Source organism: Hyla sarda, chromosome 6 (genome assembly GCF_029499605.1).
Source record: "Hyla sarda isolate aHylSar1 chromosome 6, aHylSar1.hap1, whole genome shotgun sequence".
NCBI lineage: Eukaryota > Metazoa > Chordata > Amphibia > Anura > Hylidae > Hyla > Hyla sarda.
The window spans coordinates 55,689,991-55,710,002 of record NC_079194.1 but is presented as its reverse complement, the minus strand read 5'-3'; the positions used below and the strand labels follow the sequence as shown (position 1 = coordinate 55,710,002).

The 20,012-nt window shown below is 43.1% G+C and overlaps 1 protein-coding gene and 1 pseudogene across 2 annotated transcripts in view; one reads left to right on the top strand and one right to left on the bottom strand.

Moving 5' to 3' along the window:
• The window catches only part of GRIN2B (glutamate ionotropic receptor NMDA type subunit 2B), a 544,413-nt gene that overhangs the window by 462,504 nt on the left and 61,897 nt on the right, over window positions 1-20,012 (bottom strand). The gene's annotated exons all lie outside the window — the stretch shown is intronic.
• LOC130277876 (U2 spliceosomal RNA) lies at window positions 15,071-15,223 on the top strand (annotated as a pseudogene).

Below are 20,012 nucleotides of genomic sequence, written 5' to 3'. Positions count from 1 at the left end.
GCCATCAGATTTACTTCTTGGTATCTCTATGACATGTAAAAAGTTCTGGTTATCCAACACGCCCCCTCCCATAGACATGAATGGAGGAGGTGTGGTGTGACATCATGGGGACGTGACGGTGGCATTTGCTGCGGGAGATCGCGATGGAGGGGGTCCAGCAATAAAGAAATAAGATGTCTAGCAGCGGAGTACCCCTTTGATGACAGAGACACTTTAACCAAAGCAACTCCAGCTACATTCGTTTTAATGGTGCCACATATTACCACATTTCACTAGAGTATCCATTGTAGGCAAAAATGTAACCCTTTGTAAAAGTTTTATAGGCTGCAGTTCTCATCTAGACAAACGGGCAATAGCCGCAGGGACAAGACATTTTTTCACCCAAAAAATGTCACCACTGTATATTACAAATATACATATAATAGTATTATCTATATTAAATTGCATTAAAAGTTTTTGCAAATGACAGGTATGCTTTAAAGGATACTACTCCTTTCACAGACTACTGACATGAAAAATTTTGAAGGTGGGGGTCTGGGTGCTGAGACCCCACTGATCAATAAAAGACAAGGGCAGAAGCTCGCAGCACTGTGACCCTTCCTTTCCACTCAACTTCCCTCAGAGAATGGAATGGTGTACAGATTTATTGAATAGACTTTCTATGAATTCATACGCTACACGCTTAGCTTTCAGAGTAACACAGAGCAGAAACAAAGGGGCACAGAGCTCAGCTGAGCACTTCTTTCTCTTTGTTTTATCAATTGATGGGCTTTGCCCTGTACCCCCACATGCCTCCATGACATGTAGGAAGTCTGTAAAAAGAAAATAGTAAATGCATTTACAAGAACATGGACTTTAGTTCCCAACTTTATGGCTTATGGTTTACGTACGTCTCAAGGGAGAGAGTAAGTGTGAAGGGCAAAAGTAAGTGCAGCCGTAAGCTACCCATGATTCCTGACCCTGCCTACTTGACAGTCCACCTTAAGCAACAGACCCTTAACTTGGCGACGGTCCCTGCTCTAAGTAAGGTACAAGGCTAAGCAATGTCAAGACAAAAAAACACAAACTGAAGTCACTGAGCACATCAGTACATAATGAGTTAAATGCCACTGGTTCATAGCCCATGCCCCCTGATTGGCCTGGGCGTCATCATGGCAAGCACCAATGCCACAGTCTAACACAGGAGATAATAAACCTGCTGCCAGAACCAAAGGCAGACACACCCATTAAATAAAGTAAATCAGAACTGGAAATTAAAGGGAACCAAGTTTAAGCCCTTCAGGTTCTAAATCAAAACACAACTATATCTTGATTGTGAATGAGACAGTTTTTTCCATATTCTAGGGAGACAAATTTTGTACTACTTTACAATTAGTTACACTAATCTGAATGGGGTTGTTTTGGTGGCAAGAACATGGATTTCTATAAGCCCTATGCAGATAAAAAACAAAGTTGCAGAAATTTTGGCATAAAAATTTACCATAACTCCACCCTAGTGGTCTACCGGCCTAATATAATTTAGTTGAACAGTTTTATTTATGGCGCGGGTTAAGTAAGCATGGCCCACCTTCTGTTCTCTGGGGGTTATAGGAGTTTGCCATTTCTCTTGCCAATCTCTCCATTTATTTCCTTGCATCCTTGAGCTCGATATTTGGAGCCGTGACATGCTAACCTCTGCAGTCTTGCCTGTGGGAAGGGAGCAGTGATTGTTTCATAACAAATTATCCAAAGCTTTCCGTTGGCAGACTGCTCGGCATCTATAAACCATTCTTATGTTTCTGCCTCCTGCTTGGACTGTCGTGGAGGACGATTTATAATTAGAAGTCTTCATCAATCAAGAGTCTGTCATCCTATCCCCGGCTTCTGGAAGGGAACACCTTAACATTTATATCTACACTTAGCTTGACAAGTACAGTAGTGGCTCTTCTGCACTGTTCCTGGACGTTCAGTTTGAACAGGACTTAAAGGAGTACTCCGCCCCTAGACATCTCATCCCCTATCCAAAGGATAGGGCATAAGATGTCTGATCGTGGGGGTCCCAGCGCTGGGGATCCCCGCGATCTCCCTGCTGCACCCGGTGTTCATTTAGAGCATTGGGTGCAGAGCCGGAGGCTCATGATGTCACGGCCACGCCCCTCAGTGCAAGTCTATGGGAGGGGGCCTGGTGGACGTGCGCACCCCCTCCAATAGACTTGCATTGAGGGGGTGTGGCCGTGTCGTTACAAGTGAAGCATGACTGTGACGCCACGAGCCTCTTCCCCATACTACAAGTCATCTGGCACAGAGCAAATTTCACTCTGTGCACCGGATGTCTGGGGTGCCGCAGACGAGATTGCGGTGGTACCCAGCAGCAGGACCCCCGTGATCAGACATCTCACTCCCTATCCTGTGGATCGGGGATAAGATGTCTAGAGGTGGAGTACCCCTTCAAGTCTCTTAGCAAGTTTTTTAACGATGTCATCCAAAAAAAAAAAATATGCTAGGACTACAATGTCTGGATGGGTGGTAAGATGTCAGGTTTGCGCCCTATTTGTGGGTGTTGTCATAAAGATAAAGAATGTGGGTATGCAAACATGGACTGTAGTAAAGGTAAAGCATCATATCTAGGCTGCTAAAAAAGTTTTCGAAATTCAAGTGCTGGTTGCAAACAGGTTTAAGCGGGTTATTAACAAACAAACATGATTTAACCATAAAAACTATTTATTATGTTCACCTATTTATGCCAAATATAAGCAAGTACTCTGCTTCAATAAGTCCGATCAGTAACAGTAAAAGCCAAAGGCTTTGCCGGGGTCTTAGATCAGGTGCATAAGGCTTATACACACCCATCCCTAGAAATCTGTATCCAGAGGAAGCCTAATAATAAAAGTGTGGGAAATGTTCAATAAATACTTTAGACCACTGCAACAGGGCCCCATATGCAAATTATAATACTGGGGAAGATGTGCTTTGGGGCCCCCTTAAACACCAGGGCCCCGGTGCGACTTCTACCTCTGCACCCCCTATAGCTATGCTCCTGCAAGTAAGCCAATCTGTCACTTATACCCTATATGACAAAAATCCTTAAATTAATATGATGGATATTGGTACTCAAAACTGACATGGCTACATGGATAAATTATGTAAAATTAAAAACAATTTATTATTTTAAGTAATAATAACTATTTCAAAACAAGTAATACGAGACATACCACAATAAAAATAATTTAATAACGCTGTTAGGATGTAAACCACGGGGCCCTTTTGGCGACACCACACATATAGTCAATACAGAATGATAATAGAACGCCTTAGTGTAACCACCTCGATATAAATAACCAGTAAATAAAGGGAATCAAATACTTAAAACATATAAAAATAAAGAAATGACCACCTTGAACAGTCTATATAAATATTTCTCATAGAAAAACAAATAATGTTCGCTATGCACATAATAGCACTGCTCCATAGATGTAGTTATAGTCCAGTTATATACATAACATTCTGAGCAGAATAAACAATATTAGATAAATATAGCACAGTCATTGATTTATTGGATCTTTGCTTATAGTTTGTGATTGTATGGTCTATGATCTGTGCCGAGATCTCAGTATTTCGTATGGTGCAGCCCTGAAGCGGCCTATGGCCAATAAGTGTAAATAGAAGAGAGCGGATGGATCCTTGCTCCGCTCCAGTATTCAATTTTATCTGCATTCTGAGGATGTGAATACAGTTTAAAAAAGTATTTCAACATTTTCGAGTAATATCTAATAATTCCATGAAACACTAGCGTAATGCCCAATACCAAAGCTCTACACCTAATTCTATACCAATGTCCTTCTTTGAGTAATGGAAATCACCAATGGTGGCCATAGACACTGGGATTTATCCACGCTAAGACCCATTGCTAAGTTTTGGTTTATTCATCGTGACACCATACATTTTACATGCTGACACTTATACTTTGCTGGCCCGCTATGACCATAGTGATCACGAATAGAGTGCGAGAATCTTTTTCGGCAGGTTCTATAAATTTTCCAACTAGTGAAATAGTTTTCTGTCAGCCGAAATGACCAGTCACCGCAGCTGAATTATTGGCTCAGCCACAGTCACCTCTAGCTCTCGCTGTTTATGTGCCTGGGATATTAATAAGATAAAATGTTTCCACAGTACTGTATGGATACGAGACATTATGTTACCCACAGCCAACAATTCAACCAATTAATTGACACCAAAATGTCTTTAAAGGGGTACTCTCCCCCTAGACATCTTATCCCCTATCCAAAGGATAGGGGATAAGATGTCAGATCGCGGGGGTCCCGCTGCTGGGGACCCCCGGGATCTCGTCTGCAGTACCCACCTCAACGGCTTCCGGCAATGCTGGAGGCTTCGGATCCCCTCAATGCAAGTCTATGGGAGGGGGCGTGACAGCCGTCACGCCCCCTCCCATAGACTTGCATTGAGGGGCGTGGCGTGACATCACACGGGGGCGGAGTCTTGACGTCACGCTCTTTCGCTCGCGTGGTCGGGATCCGAAGCCTCCGGCGTTGCCGGAAGCTGTTGAGGTGGGTGCTGCAGCTGAGATCCCGGGGGTCCCCAGCAGCGGGACCCCCGCGATCTGACATCTTATCCCCTATCCTTTGCATAGGGGATAAGATGTCTAGGGGCGGAGTACCCCTTTAAACATATCTTAATAAATCAATGAATAGAGATTTTCCCCTCCTCCATTTTTTCCTAATGTTTTACTATTGACTACTTAGATCTAAAGAATCCAGAAAATATTGCAGCTTAACCCTCAACTAACATAGGTTTAAATTGGCATTTGAAAAAGTTTTTGTTATATAATACAAATAATAACATTATATGTATATTAGTAATATAAATTGGGTTAAAAAAAATAATATTTTTGAGTAAAAATAACACTCTATACTTTTTACCACTAGGGGTCCTCCACTGTCCAGAACACGCTCTTGTCCCTGTAACCATTGCCTGTGTGTCTCGGCTTGGACAAAATACAGGAAGTGTGGTTGAGGCAACCTGGGCTTTGTGCAGGCCCCAAGCTTGTCACTCAGCCTGCTATGTGAGCCAGGGGTATGTCACCGAGCCTCAGTGCACAGAGCTGCCAGTTTTCAGCTTTGAGAAATAAGGGAGGAAGTTCGCACATGAGATTTGACTGACAACAAGGGAATTCCTCCTCCTCAGTGAACTGCATACAGTGTGAACAACATAAACAAGGGAATGAGGAGCCGTAAAAGGATGAAAACCAAGATTTAAGCACATGACAGAATCAGCACCTGTTACCTGTCAGGAGATTTTTTTTAAATCTTGTGACAGGTATATTTTAGTCAAATCCCATTTTCGTGCATGTAAAAACTGTCTGAATGTTCTGCCATTGTGTACACCTGTCTATGCCATGGGGAGCTACCTAACTTTACATGGTCACAAACTTATCAATAAACTTTGTAGAAATCAAAAGTATAAGTAGAAACAAAACAACGTTGTAAAGTGTCATATAAAAAAAAATGCCTCTTACTTCACTTATCAGGCGTCTTGGCCCCCCCGAGCCCATTTCCCAATTCATCATTCACTCTTCAAAATCTGATCAATGAGAGGCCAGATTACTGTTGCTCAAAGAAGTCTGTGGATAGTGTGGAAAGACACAGAGACATGGATGCTGCTTGTGGTCCTATATGTCACTTTGGTGAATCTGACAGCTAGTTCACCCACACTAAACCCAGCTCTGCTCTCTTTTCACTCACCCGCGGGCTACATTACAGTAATAATGAAGGGGGCAACACCGACGGGGGAATATGGAGGAGACGGGGGATCTTGGCCAGCCGACTCTCCGCCTCCAATGCATGCTGGAATGCATTAGGAATAGAACTGTTTACAAGCCTAACGCAGCACCTAAAAATGTCATATAAAAGGTATATAGTGCCTGGAAATAATGCTATTTCTTATGTAGGTGACAGCCATGTGATCAGTTGTGAGATTAGGACAATGAGGGTTAAGCTGAATTTGATATTGGGAAGAAATCCTACAGTATCCAGCAGAGAGGGAATATTTCTTTATAGGATGGGATGGCTCTTGACAACGCTTTGATTATCTTGCTGAAAATGTCCTCAAGCCAAAGTGCCCTTAAACGAAGCACGACACAGCTCCTCCATCTCGATATCATGGGATTCTAGGCCATGTGTGTATCTGTAATAGAACCATGCTGGAAAACCATGCCAAATTGAATATGTACTGTGCCGAATACCATTAGCTGGTCACTGCTGATCGATCCCTTTGTAATAATATTGACAGATTAGATTTAGATATTATATCTTCCAGCAATTACCCTGAATTCCAGAAGAAAGAAGTAATGGGTTTATTTCATTTATTTTATTTTTTTCAGAGAAACATTTTCCATTCATACTATAAAATCAGTCTGCTTTGGGGAGAAATCCGGTCTATGGCCAGAAATCCACCTGAAGAAAATGGATACGATCAAAGGTGCCGATCAGCGGTTGTATCAAACTTTATTTTACATTTGCCATGGTGTCAGTGCCATGACTAAGAGCGCAAGCTCGAAACGCGTCAGTGTTCCACTCGTTTTTATCAAGTGACATGTCACTTGCCACTGACGTGGCTACCAGTCTTTAATATGGTCTATTAAATGTTAAGTTTTAATATATTTTTCTATCGGGAGCTGGATTTACACATTTCTTCATCTTTTATTTTACAGGCAACGTGTTTCGAGGGGCCTATCCCTTCTTTGTCAGGTCAACTTGACGAAGAGGGATACACCCCTCGAAATGCATTGTCTTTAGGAAAGCTTTGCCGTTAGATAGCTGAACGGCTCTCGCATAAAAATGCATGAAGGGGTGTGTCAGCTGCCGCTTCGTGTAGGGGTCCAGAGCGTTCCGTTACCAGGGAGAGCAGGGGGCCCATGCAGGAGATTGCAGGGAGTCCCAGTGGTCAGATTTTATGCACAACACTTCTCCTTTAATAGAATTCCTTGAATTTTGTGATCACATGATTTAAAATAAAAAAATGTAGGGGATAAATTGCCAAAAAATAAACACCTATATTAAAACACTATATTTGAAGAAATGCTATAAAAACAGCATCTTAAGAGTGAAAAATAACAGGACATTTTTGGTGGCATTTTTTTCAGGTAAAAGGTTGTGTGCAATTCCAGTTCCTTCTTGTTTCCTGCTGTTCGATAAAAAGTTTTACCAGGAAATTTTTATTTGGTAAAAAGTCCTCAGACCAATGCTTCTAATACATCAAGATTTCTAGGCTCTTAAAAATAACTCTGCTCACTGTGACAAATGCCCTTGTTTGTCCAGCATGGTTTTTAGCAGTCAGCACCTTTGTATGCTCAGTGTTCACTGTAACCCTGAGATTGTTTTTTAGTGGGCAGCCCCTTTGTATGCACTGGTGTCCTCTTTGGGTCCCTCATATGGATGTCTTCTGAATCTAAATGATGTTCCTTCCCGGTCTGCTCCATGAAAGCAGAATGGAGGATGTTTGATTTATGAGAATGTAAAAAAATAAGATGTTGAAGGACGGAGAAGAAGTGATGAGCAGGTAAGTGAGATTGAAGAGAGCTGAACGCTTTGATGAAAGGAAACCATTTATATCAGCTGTATAAATAAATAATGGAATGGAGGATGTAGAGGCTTCTCGTAATATATAGGAAAGAGCACACTGGCACATGACGTGAATACAATGCTGCTTATAGGTAGAAAGACTTCTCGAAAAATGCTCAAGGGCAAATCAGCAAAATATACCATGTTACATTTACTGTATTAGGAATTATTTATAGTTTCCAGGTTAAAGGTTGAAATCTCCAATAATCATAATTGTTTGGCATGTCCAACATGACTAACAATATTCAGGTCTTCATAGATCTCCCAGTAACTTAATGATGGTGGGAGATCCTGTTGCTGCCTCCGCAGGGGTGGGATTATGACTTACAATACAGCAGTAATATATATATATATATATATATATATATATATATATATATTGGCTGTGTACCCAGCATTGTACGTTTTTTCCTACCTAATCCTTGCGTGAGAGGAAAAGCCTCACATCCTGACCTCACGTTCCGACCTTTTTCCCATCCTCATATCCCGATCTCATATCCTGTCCTCACATCCTGTCCTTGTATCCCAACCCCACATACCCACCTCATATCCCATCATTATATCCCGACCCCATATCCCGACCTCATATCCCGTCCTCATGTGTTATCGTTATATCCATCCACACATTCCGACCTCACATCCCCACCCCACATACCCTCACATTCCCCCCTCATAGCCCGACCTCATATCCCCTTCTTAAATCCTTTCCTCATATCCCTACCTCATATCCCCTCCCCATATCCTATCCTCAGATCCCATCCTCATATCCTATACTCAGATTTCAACCTTTTATCCTGTCCTTATATCCTATCCACATACCCCAACCTCATATCCCATCCTTATATCCCATCCTCAAATCCCGACCTTTTATTCTGTCCCCATATCCTGTCCTCAGATGGGTCTGAGTTGCGGGGAAGATATTGTTAGCTGAAAATAGAAATGGGGGCATGATTTGCCAGCCAGACCGATGCACAAAAGGGTAGAAAATAAAAGGGGTGTGGCTTAAATGGTGGGCATGGCTTTTTGCAATGGGAGGGGCATGCAGGGAGGGTGTGGCTTGCAAGTGGGACTGACGTACTCACCAGGAGATGCAGAACAGAGCTGTGGAGTAAGGTTGCGGAAGTCCTATATACTTGAAAGAAAAACACCATCCTTCACATAAGGGGGTAGGTTAGGGTTAATTTACCTATTATATATTTTTATGTGACATATAAGTGTGTTAGCCCTTTACGGGATGGTGTTTCCCCGTACCTGCCCTGTCAGGCATTGTCCCTCAGTGTCCCCTGCAGTAGTTTCCCTCCTGTAAATAGGTTATATATTATATTGTGTATTGTACCTTTAATAAATGTACCATGTGATTGTTACTCAGGAGGTACCAGTGATCAGCTGACCCCAAAAGGTGACCTATGGGCTCCCTGCTAGTTTCCCTCAATATAAGCCCTGGGTGGAGCTAGCCTCTTTCTCTTTGAGCTCTGCTCTCTCTTTGAGCTCTGCTCTCTCTTTGTGTGCTGACCAGTCCAGTCACGTTGTGCCTATAGGGTGTGTCCAGAGCAGTGGAGGCCTCAAGTCAAGTCCTGCAGCCTCAAGTCCAGTCCTTCAGCCTCAATTTCAAGTTCTGCAGCCTCAAGTCAAGTGCAAGTAAGCTGAAGTCACTGTCCTGTCAGTCAAGTCAAGTCTTCTCTCTACTCAGCGTGGCCTGTACTAAATTCTCCTGTCTACTACAAGTCCCAGCAAACCTGGAAAGTCTCTGTGTCACTGGTCACCTCCTTGGGCCCTGGCTGTACTGCATAGACTGTAACAACTTTTTACCCTCAGTAAAGCTACCGTTGTCTGTAACTTGTCGTCGGTGTCTTCATTGACCCAGTGCCGAGCCCTGGATCCAGCGGTCTACCTTTGGGTGGTTAAGGCTAAACCATGCCCTGGCGTCATGTACACAATGGGTTAATACCATCTTCCCCTAAGGTAACAACATCTTCCCTGCACCACACAACCCGCCACCATACCACATAAGTAACATGTCACCAAGTATTATCGAAATATCTTCAGCCGTTTGGAAGTTATGCAGCAACATATATTTTCCATAGACTTGTATGGGACTTTAAATTAAAACCCTGACCCTTACAAAAGGGGGTGGATAATGGTTAATTAACCTATTCTATATTTTTTGTTGACATATTAATAACCTGTGTACCAATTTTCAAGCGGTTTGGAAGTGATGCTGGAACATACACACACATTGAGTTTTATATATATATATATATATTAAATAAACAGACACCAAACAGAAACCTGACGGACCCCATTAAAGTCAATGGAAACTTTCAGGATCCATTGGGATCCATTGGTGTCCAATGGGCAATTGACTGTCTGACTCTATTTTTCATTATTGAATGGAATCTGCAATGGGGTTCCTATACAGAGTCCCCAAAGCAGATGTGAATGTAGCCTTAGAGGAAACATTTGTGTCTTTATAGAAGAGATTTGGGTTAAAGATATTGTCTAGGTAAGGGTGCATTCACACCATGTTTTAGCTATACGGGGACAGGATCCCCTTATCTGTGGGGCTGAAAACTGGGCGCTCACATATCCCAGCTGGACCCGGCCCCCTTCTCATTCATTTGAATGAGTTGACCGGAGTCAAACAGTGACTCCGGTCAGCTCATTATTGCCCCATATCCGATTTTCTGACCGGACTGAAAACCACAGCATACCACGGTTTTTAGTCCGGTCAGAAAACCGGATAGGGGCAAAATTTTGCCGACCGGAGTCACTGTTCCTCTTTGTTGTCTATGGGGCTTCTGGAGATAGCCAAGCAGTTATGATCCGCTGGTAGACATGTTATAAAGTAATGGTGGTTTATAAACAGGAGGCTAAAACCAACACTTTAAAAAATGATCATTGTACTGGAAATGACCACAAGAACAATAATCAATAATTCAGAAGCTGTGCTGGAACCCTCAATATAAAAAAAAGACTTTAAAGTCTAAGTAATAAATTCCTAAATTCTTTATTGTCCTTATGCAGCTCCCTTGGATTGGACTACCCAAGGAAACCAGTTGGTCAATAAGTTGACTATAGGTGTTGTGTCCTCACACAACCTTCAACCTTTTCATGTAGTATTAATACTATTGTGGCTCCCTACAGCGTAACCCTATATGGAAGGTGTTCCGCCTTCTTTTTCTGTTTATACTACATGTGTTGATCATTGTAAACCTTTGAATTCCAATGGTATACATAGAAGAAAGGGGCACTCAAAGCAAATAATAATGTAGGCCTCCTATTATGGAGTTTGTTTTTACCCTCCAGGACAGACAGGTCCGATATATTTCCCCTTACTTTCCATGGCCCATTGGTCGATAACCCTCTCCATTAACTTGCTGACAATACAGTGCCTACTGTACAATACAGACAATTCCTTCTAATAGAAAAAGGAATAGGATGAACTAGGACAGGCCCCCTTTTCTTGATGGGCCCCATAGCAGCCTGATGGTCTGCCGCTATGGTACGTACACCCTTGTTGATTACATAAAGTATAATGATGTGGAATCCCAACACACAAAATAAATTCATCTTCTACATGCCTCTGAAATGATTATAATATAAGGGAATAAAATCTGCAATGTCTCTAAATCTACATGCCGAATGCAAACATATGGTTATATAAAAATGGTAGTGACAGATATCAAGACCCACACGTACAACAGTCTTCTAATAAAGACTGTTAGATGAGTACAAAGCTAACCCATAAATGCACATGTGCCATATTTCTGCCTGCAAAAGAAGTGACAGGGCCTACAGAGGCAGCATATAAACCAGTAGAGACAGTCGTCAAAGGGACGAAAAGCTCTCATGCCCACAGGAAATAGAGGTTAAAAAAGCAAAGAAAAGAAGACAAAAAAATGACAAATCTGCCCTTTGGTGGAGTTCACTCCATGTGCTATACTTCATAAGACCCACCAATCCTCAGCTGTCATAATAGAAAGTGGGAAGGTAAAAGCAATGTATATCTGTACGGAAGGCCAACAATTGTCCTGATATAACACGTAAGAGGTCCTATTGTCACATGGGTGGTCCTGAAACATTATTGTGGGTTCTTCTAGCATTGCTGAAGACATTTCATACATTTCTATAGATGACATATTAAAACAGATTTCTGCCGTGATCCTCTACTACTGGTACACCAACTGTGCCTGGTCCCCGCTGCTCACTGCTTCCTGGTGATGTCTCCACACAAGAGAATGCCCACTCTGCAATCTCTGCCACAGGAGTGACCTCCCTTAGCAGTGATTCCCTGAGAAGCCATTTTACTAAAGACAATTTGTCATCACGTATTACTGTAAGAGTAATTTATGAAGTAGATAAAGTCGAAGCTGGAATGTGGAAAGAGGATCACTAGAATGCCAACTCTACAGCCCTAATAAGTAGAATGCTTTATGACTGGAAAGCAAGGGGACCATATAGTATTCTGCATGGAGGCCTTCAGTTGTCTAGGACCGCCCCTGAGGATCACTGTATACAAAGTAGAACTGGCATTGCTGTAATTGCACTTACATAACTGGAAAAAATTTGTGGGTACTGCTGGCTAAATATATAGTCAGTTCTTTGGCACTATTATTTGAATAGAATATACAGTATTTTGTGGATACTGTAGGGCACTTTTGTTTTAGGACAGTATACTCTGCCCACTAAATGGCAGCATCTGGTGGCACCTATATGGCACTATAACTTGGTCACTTTACACTATTTAAATTCTTGTATGTACTGTATATCATTGTAGTGATTTAAGGGTGTATTCAGGGGAAGCAGCTAAGATAAGGCATTTGGCAATCATATTGAGATTCTGGAGCCCCCCTAAAAAAGTAATATCAATATATGGTGGATAAAGCACACAGAAGATTAGTTAGTACCATAACATTGTTTAGTTGAACCAATATTATTACATACTATTATTATTAATATTAATATGAATAACAAAAACAAAACAATAATAATGGTATTATTAATAATAATAATAATAATTATTATTATTATTATTATTATTTTTAATAACAATAATAACAATGATAATAATATATTAATCTTATAATATATTATTACATATTACAATATAACTACAAAAGAATAGATATAGATAAAGCATAGAATAGATATAGATAAAGCAAAGATTTGGCTCCTAAAGCCCCAATACCATAGTTGATGTTTTTATGCACCACACATGTGTTATGGAATATTACTAGTTCTGCTTACTGATGTATGGAATGTAAATGCCACTTCACTTATATGTCAAATTAATTTCCCTGCACAAAGCATATGTATGGACAGAAAAACATGTTAATATTCATGGCAGTCCCTGCTAATAATACATCCGCCATAGACACTGCAATCATCTGACAAGTTATTGACAAGCGCTTTTCATTTCCTTCTATATGTTCTGACATCTCATTTCCAACTCATTTCAATAGTGATTTTATTGTATCTATGCATTGTACCAACAGGTATTTAGTATACCATAATAACTTATTATACCATTTACCGTATATACTCGAGTATAAGCCGACCCGAATATAAGCCGAGGCCCCTAATTTCACCCCAAAAACCCAGGAAAAGTTATTGACTATAAGCCTAGGGTGGGAAATACATCATTCCCCTCATGTCATCACCCAGACCCCCGTCATCATCCCCCCCCCCCCCACCTTCATCATCCCCGCCTGTCAATCCCTTCATCAGTGGTCTTCAACCTGCGGACCTCCAGATGTTGCAAAACTAAAACTCCCAGCATGCCCGGACAGCCATCGTCTGTCTGGGCATGCTGGGAGTTGTAGTTTTGAAACCTCTTGAGGGCCGCAGGTTGAAGACCACTGCAGCCTTCGTCATCATCCAGACCCCCGTTATCATCCCCCCCCCTTCATCATCACCGCCTGTCAATCCCTTCATCGGTGGTCTTCAACCTGCGGACCTCCAGATGTTGCAAAACTACAACTCCCAGAATGCCCAGAAAAAGGACAGCCCGGAACGACTATCCCTCCCTACCGGACGGTCCCTGCAGCATAGGGTGAACTGGTCCGGGCCATCTAACTTCCCACCGAGGGGAGGTAAGTAGAAAACTAATGGGGGATGGATGATGACGAAGACCGCAGTGGTCTTCAACCTGCGGACATCCAGAGGTTTCAAAAATACAACTCCCAGCATGCCCGGACAGCGGAGAGTTCACTCGAGTATAAGCCGAGGGGATCGTTTTCAGCATGAAAAATCGTGCTGAAAAACTCGGCTTATACTCGAGTATATACGGTATATTTACAGATGTGTAACCAGAAATCCAGGCAAGTAAGAAAGAAGAAAATATCAAGATAATATAGGCTGTGCATTTCTTCGATAACGTTCTCAGATAACTGATCAATATTTTGTGGCCACACACAGCTCTCCCGATCCCTCCATACACAAGCACACTCACTGATCATACATGTGTTCTGAATAGGGAAAAGGGACTAAGCCAGTGCCAGACTCCTCTGGCGGCTACTTATCTCCCATAGAACAAAAGGATCGAGCAGTTGAAATCCAACATGCCTGATCCTTCTCTCCCTTGATGTCTGCTGTGTTGGGAAAGTAAAGATGTCTTCATATACATCAGATGTGCTTTTGGTCCCACAGATATTGTCTAGTTTAGCTGTAACATATTTAATGTGTGCAGCGCCGGACCAGCCCCAGAAATATTTGTACACCAGCCCCAGAGCACTGCGTCATTGTGCCAGCCAATGGCCACAGGGAGGGGGAATTTGATTTGCCAGGCTTCCATTTCATCATGTTGCAAGCTTGATGCTGTGCCCTTTGACTTAAACTTTGATGTTGTGCCCTTTAACTAAATAATAATAATTTAAACTAGTGATGTGTCAAATTTTCAGAAGGGGATGTGGCTTACAGTAGGGGCGTTACTGTCTGTGCTCTGTAAGGGGGAATGCATGATGGCAGTCTGGGTGTCGAGCAGGTTTGTCCGTCGGGGGAGGAGCTACATGCAACTCCCAGCATGTCCTGACACAGCCAAAGACTCTGTAGCTGACCCAAACCAGAACTACAGTTCCCAGCATGTCCTGGCAAAGCCAATGGCTCTGCAGCTGACTCAAACCAGAACCACAACTCCCAGCTTCCCCCCTTATAACAGGTCTCCCCTCCTCAGGCCTCCATTCAGGTTTCACCTCTTTAGGCCTCCTTCAGGTCTCCCCTCTACAGGCCCTAGTTGCCCATAGCAACCAATCAGATACCTTCTTTCTTTTATGAAAAGGCCTCTGAAAACTGAAAGAAGCGATCTGATTGGTTGCTATGGGCAACTCAGCAACTTTTCCTCTAGACAGATATTGATAAATCTCCCCCAGTGACTTGTCAGGACTCAGGCAGCCTGTCCTCCAGTGGCTGGCCCACATGGGACCAGACTACCAAGAGTTTATTTTTATATTTAAACTATCGCTTCTCAGCCTTTTGGCTAAGATCAAGTGCAGTATCTGTTCTTATCAGGTAGTCCACTGGTAGGAATAGATGGCTGCATGGAGGAGCAGGTGTACTGGGCATTCTGGCGCCCACCCAGCTCTACGGCTGCCCTGATGTGACCTGTCTCCTCCAGGTCTCGCCATGAGGCCGAGAGGATCAAGAGCTGAGGTACTTTAGTGTCTCAGGGAGTGGTGACCTCGAGATGCCAAAACTCACTGGGTGTATTGGCTCACTGAGCTGAAGCACTGGCACCATGATCTCGTCACCTTAGTGGCACTCACCTCTTGATTCCCGGCCTGGTGAGGATCAGAGAAATTTTTATAGATCCGGCCGGATGTCCGGGCAGTATACCTGCGCACATTCACTTATTAATTTACTTTTGTCCACTATGTCACTTTTTGCGTGTTGTATGTCCACAGGATTGTTAGGATGCGGTAGCCCTTCCGGGTGTGCCTCCTAGCGGTCTAGGGGAGGTGTTTTGCCATTAGGTTCTGCACCTCCCTGCAAAAAACCATGGGTACTCCTGCATTGGCAGGGTACCCACCGTTAACGGCTCTGCAGGCAGTTACCTTGGCTAATGCCAAGGGTGATGCTGGGGAGCATTTGTGGTCCCTTAGTAGCTTCGGCGAAAAGTGACATTGAACCTGGAACCTCGAATGTACCTTTTGATCCGGAGGCGAAGGGTAAAGTTTGTTGGGGGCCTCTCTCCTGTCAGAGAAGGGCTTGCATCCTTTGTGCACGTTTTTTTAGTGTAACACGTTTTCACTTTATCTTGCACTTTGGGTGATTCGAGAGCATGTTCCTCGGCTCAAGAAAAAAAGAGGGGGGGGGGGTTTCCCTTAATTTTCGAAAAATTGTGTACCAGCTGAAAATGCCAAATAATAATAAAATCTACTCACTTGTAATTCCACCACCACTCTGGTGGCCCCTGCCTGTGGGATGACAACCCATACATTGTTCACGTGTATTACAGGTAAGTAACGTTTTTTTGTTTCTTTTATTTTATTTTTTCATTTTATGCTGATTCCAGTAGATAGTCAATATTCATAATATCCCATATATACCACACATGTAAGCTTTGCAGCTGCATAATGGCCCAGTAGGTAAGGAGTCTCCCATGGACACCAGTCAGTACCTTGTTACTTACTATCTGTAAGAATAAATGTTAGGCACCAAGCTAATGAAAACCTATTATAAACCACAATTGTTAAAGATGCATAGGGGTTGTCCATGGTCATTTTAGAGAAAGGGGCCCATACCCTGTTATATTATGGGGGCCCTCTACCACCTGTGTCTGACTTTGCACACAATGATATCCCGACAGGGATGTCCCAAATGTAACAAACAATAATAAAACCGATTTGGCACACATTGGATTCATTCTGAATTTCACAGAAATAAAGATGCCTTAGAATCTGAACTTTTTGTGATTTGTTTGAAATTTGCTTTATCGCTGGTTTATTCTTACACTGAGCAGCCTGGAGATTAGTGATGATTCTGTATGCATCGCAGCTTCCACTCATTGCATTAGCTGAGCCAGGTGCTCTGCAGCCGACCCATCTGCTCTGTGTACTGTACTACTGTGTAGACCAATGCAGGCCAATTGGGACACCAAATCCTAATCTGGTTGGATTCGCCAAACTTGACCTGAAATAAATCTTGGAAGATTTGATCACTTTAGGGCTGAAGTTGAAATTGAGCACTCATGGGCCTGTGCCTAGGGCAGCAGTGTCAAGGGGGGCAGCACTTCAATGAATGAAAAAAAGAGTAAATACTTTTGATGTAGTTGCCGCCATCATGCTGTGGCCTGGAGGGAAAAAAATGTCCCCCTTTGGTTGAATCCTTGTGGGTCAGAACAGCCACAGATGCTTATCGTGTAGCGTATTTACAAAAGATATTAACACATTCTGTTCAAAGAAACAGTTAGGGTTTTTGCTGTGTATATATGACAAAATTCTAACACTTGGGAAATAACCCCAATGGGGGGTATTTAATACAGGTGCCTATGTCAGCACAAGCTGTAAGTATGGCCCTGCTAATCACTAAAAGGACATGGGGGTACTGGTGCTGCTGCCAAGTCTAACAAAGTCATTGGAGGTATCAAGAGAGAGGCATAGAGGCTTGCAACAAGGACAAAGATTTGCATATGTATAAATCACTAGTCAAATCACATATTTTGGGCACCTGTATATAACAAGATTGTTTTTTGCTGAGGTACGTGCTCTCAATTCACCCAAGTGAATACCCAAAAAAACGTGCACGAAGATGCGTGCACCAAGAGGCCCCTAATAAACCAAACCCTTTGTCTCCAGGCCAAAAGACACCTGCAAGGCTCCAGGTACAATGTCCCCTTTCACCGAAGTTACTCAGGGACTGAAAGTGTTCCTGGTGAACAAAAAGGCAAAAACCAAGTTGTCACCAAAAAGCCAGTAAAACCGGCTTTTAACCCCTGCCGAAGTAAGGGTGCCCGGGGCATAGCAGTGAGGTGAGGAACTAATGGCCACACACACCTCCCCTAGACCGGCAGGAGGGACACCCAGAAGGGCTACCGCACCCTGAACAATTCCTAATGATGAAAAGGACACAAAACTTGGACACAGTGACACAAAAATAAATTTTAAAAAAGTGGATGTGTGCAGTGTATACCAAGGACATTTTATTTTTTATTAAATTTTTTTGAGCCGAGGAACGTGCTCTCGAATCACCCAAAGTGCAAGAAAAAGTGAAAATGTGTTACACTAAAAAAAACGTGCACAAAGGATGCGGTCTATCGCAAGCCCTTCTCCGATAGGAGAGAGGCCCCCCCAACAAACCTTACCCTTCGCCTTCAGACCAAATGGTACCTGCGAGGTTCCAGGTTCAGTGTCCCACAAATGCTCCCGCATCCCCCTTGGCGCTAACCAAGATATCTGCCCGCAGAGCAGATAACGGTCGGTACCCTGCCAATGCAGGAGTACCTGGGGTGTTTGCAGGGAGGTGCGGAACCTAATGACCTCCCCTAGACTGCTGGAGGGACACCCAGAAGGGCTAAAGCATCCTGACAAATCCTGTGGACACACAACACGCAAAAAGTGACACAGTGAGACAAAAATAAATAAATAAGTGAATATGTGCAGATATACTGCCCGGACATCCGGCTGGATCTATAAAAAATTTCTCTGATCCTAGCCAGAAGGCCGGGAATCAAGAGGTGAGTGCCAAAGGTGAAGACATCATGGTGCCCGTGCTTCAACTCAGTGAGCCAGTACTCCCAGTGAGTTTCGGCACCTCAGGGTCCCCACTCCCCTAGGCACTAAAGTACCTCGGCTCTAGACCCTCTCAGCCTTATGGCGAGACCAGGAGGAAACAGGTCACATCGGGGCAGCCGTCGAGCTGATTCCTCAGAACCAGCCCTGGAAAGCCCTGGTACACCTGCCCACTCCATGCAGCACCCATCCCCACCAGCCCCACACCGGTGTTACTGCCCACCGGCATGAAAACTGATAAGAACAGATACTACACTTGATCTTAGCCAAAAGTCAAGGACATGGCTGAACTAAAGAGGGTGCAGAGGATGGAGACAGAGATAATTAATGGAATGGGAGTATTAAGGGACCAAGATAAGTTATTAATCTTGGGGTTATTTAGTATGGAGACAAGACCTCTTAGGGACAATCTGATCACAATGTACAAATATATGAATGGACAGTATAGAGATCTTTCTAGGGATCTTTTTCTAGGCCAGTAACCATGACAAATAAAGATTCTTCTCCTGGTGACACCAACTAGCTTAGAGAGTCTTATAAGCCAGGCAGTGCTCCCTGGGAAAAAAAAGACATGCAAAATAGCTTTCCTCCGGAAGCGAGAAAGAATGCTGTCTCTTTAGTGCCACCTATTGAAATTTCACACAGAGAAAAGTAGTGTAATGTGCACAGTTATATCATCAAAAAGGGATAATAAACCTCATGTCATGACTAATAGCTAGAGATCAAAGTTATAGCACAATATAGGGGTCATAATAAACTTTTTACTGAAATAACAAAGCTGATACATGCAGAAATGTGACAATACAGGATGCTGAAGGCTAGCTGGATACCCATTGGGTCACCCCCAGGCCGAAAGGTTCAAGTGGGACAGTAATTTTTTGGTACAGAAACCTAAACACAGCACTCACCAGTAGTAGGAAAACTTCTTTATTCAACCATGGTGGCTAGACAGCACGAATGGCAGGGAGGAACACAGACAGCAGGGGCGCTTGGGACAGCCAACGGCTGTCCCGAGCGCCCCTGCTGTCGGTGTTCCTCCCCGCTTTTCATGCTGTCTAGCCACTTTGGCTGAATAAAGAATTTTTTACTGCTACTGGTGAGTGCCGTGTTTAGTTTTCTATGCTTGAAGCTTTGTGGATCTATATCCATTTTTATTGGCTTGTGTGCTACAGAAATGTTGTCTCCATCGCAGTCGGCTTGTGCATTACACACCAGGGACATTGTGCAAACCATATAAGACACCATACAATTATATCTCCCAGTAAAGGGGTATTCAAGGTTTTTTTTATTTGACTACAGGGACTGTAAAGTTAGTGTAGCCCATAATATAGTGTTTCATGGTGGTCTTGCAATTCTTATGTGATCTTTTCCCCTATGTTTATTTTTAGCAGCCTACAAATGAGTGTTGTCTCAGGTCTTTTCAGCTTGCGGTGCAGCCCAAGACATTACATCACTAGTCAGGTGATAAAAGGGAGCCTGTCGGCCTCAATGTGGGAAGCGAAAGCTGGGTGGGAGGAAGATCATTCTGCAGGGAATTGTAGTTTTGAAACAGCTAGAGGCACCCTGGTTAGAAAACACTGGTTTATTGCATGGAAGAGAGCACAAGTGTATTTCAATGGGTGGGGTGGCTGATTTGTGGGAGCGCGAAAAAAGTGACCTCACACTTACAAAC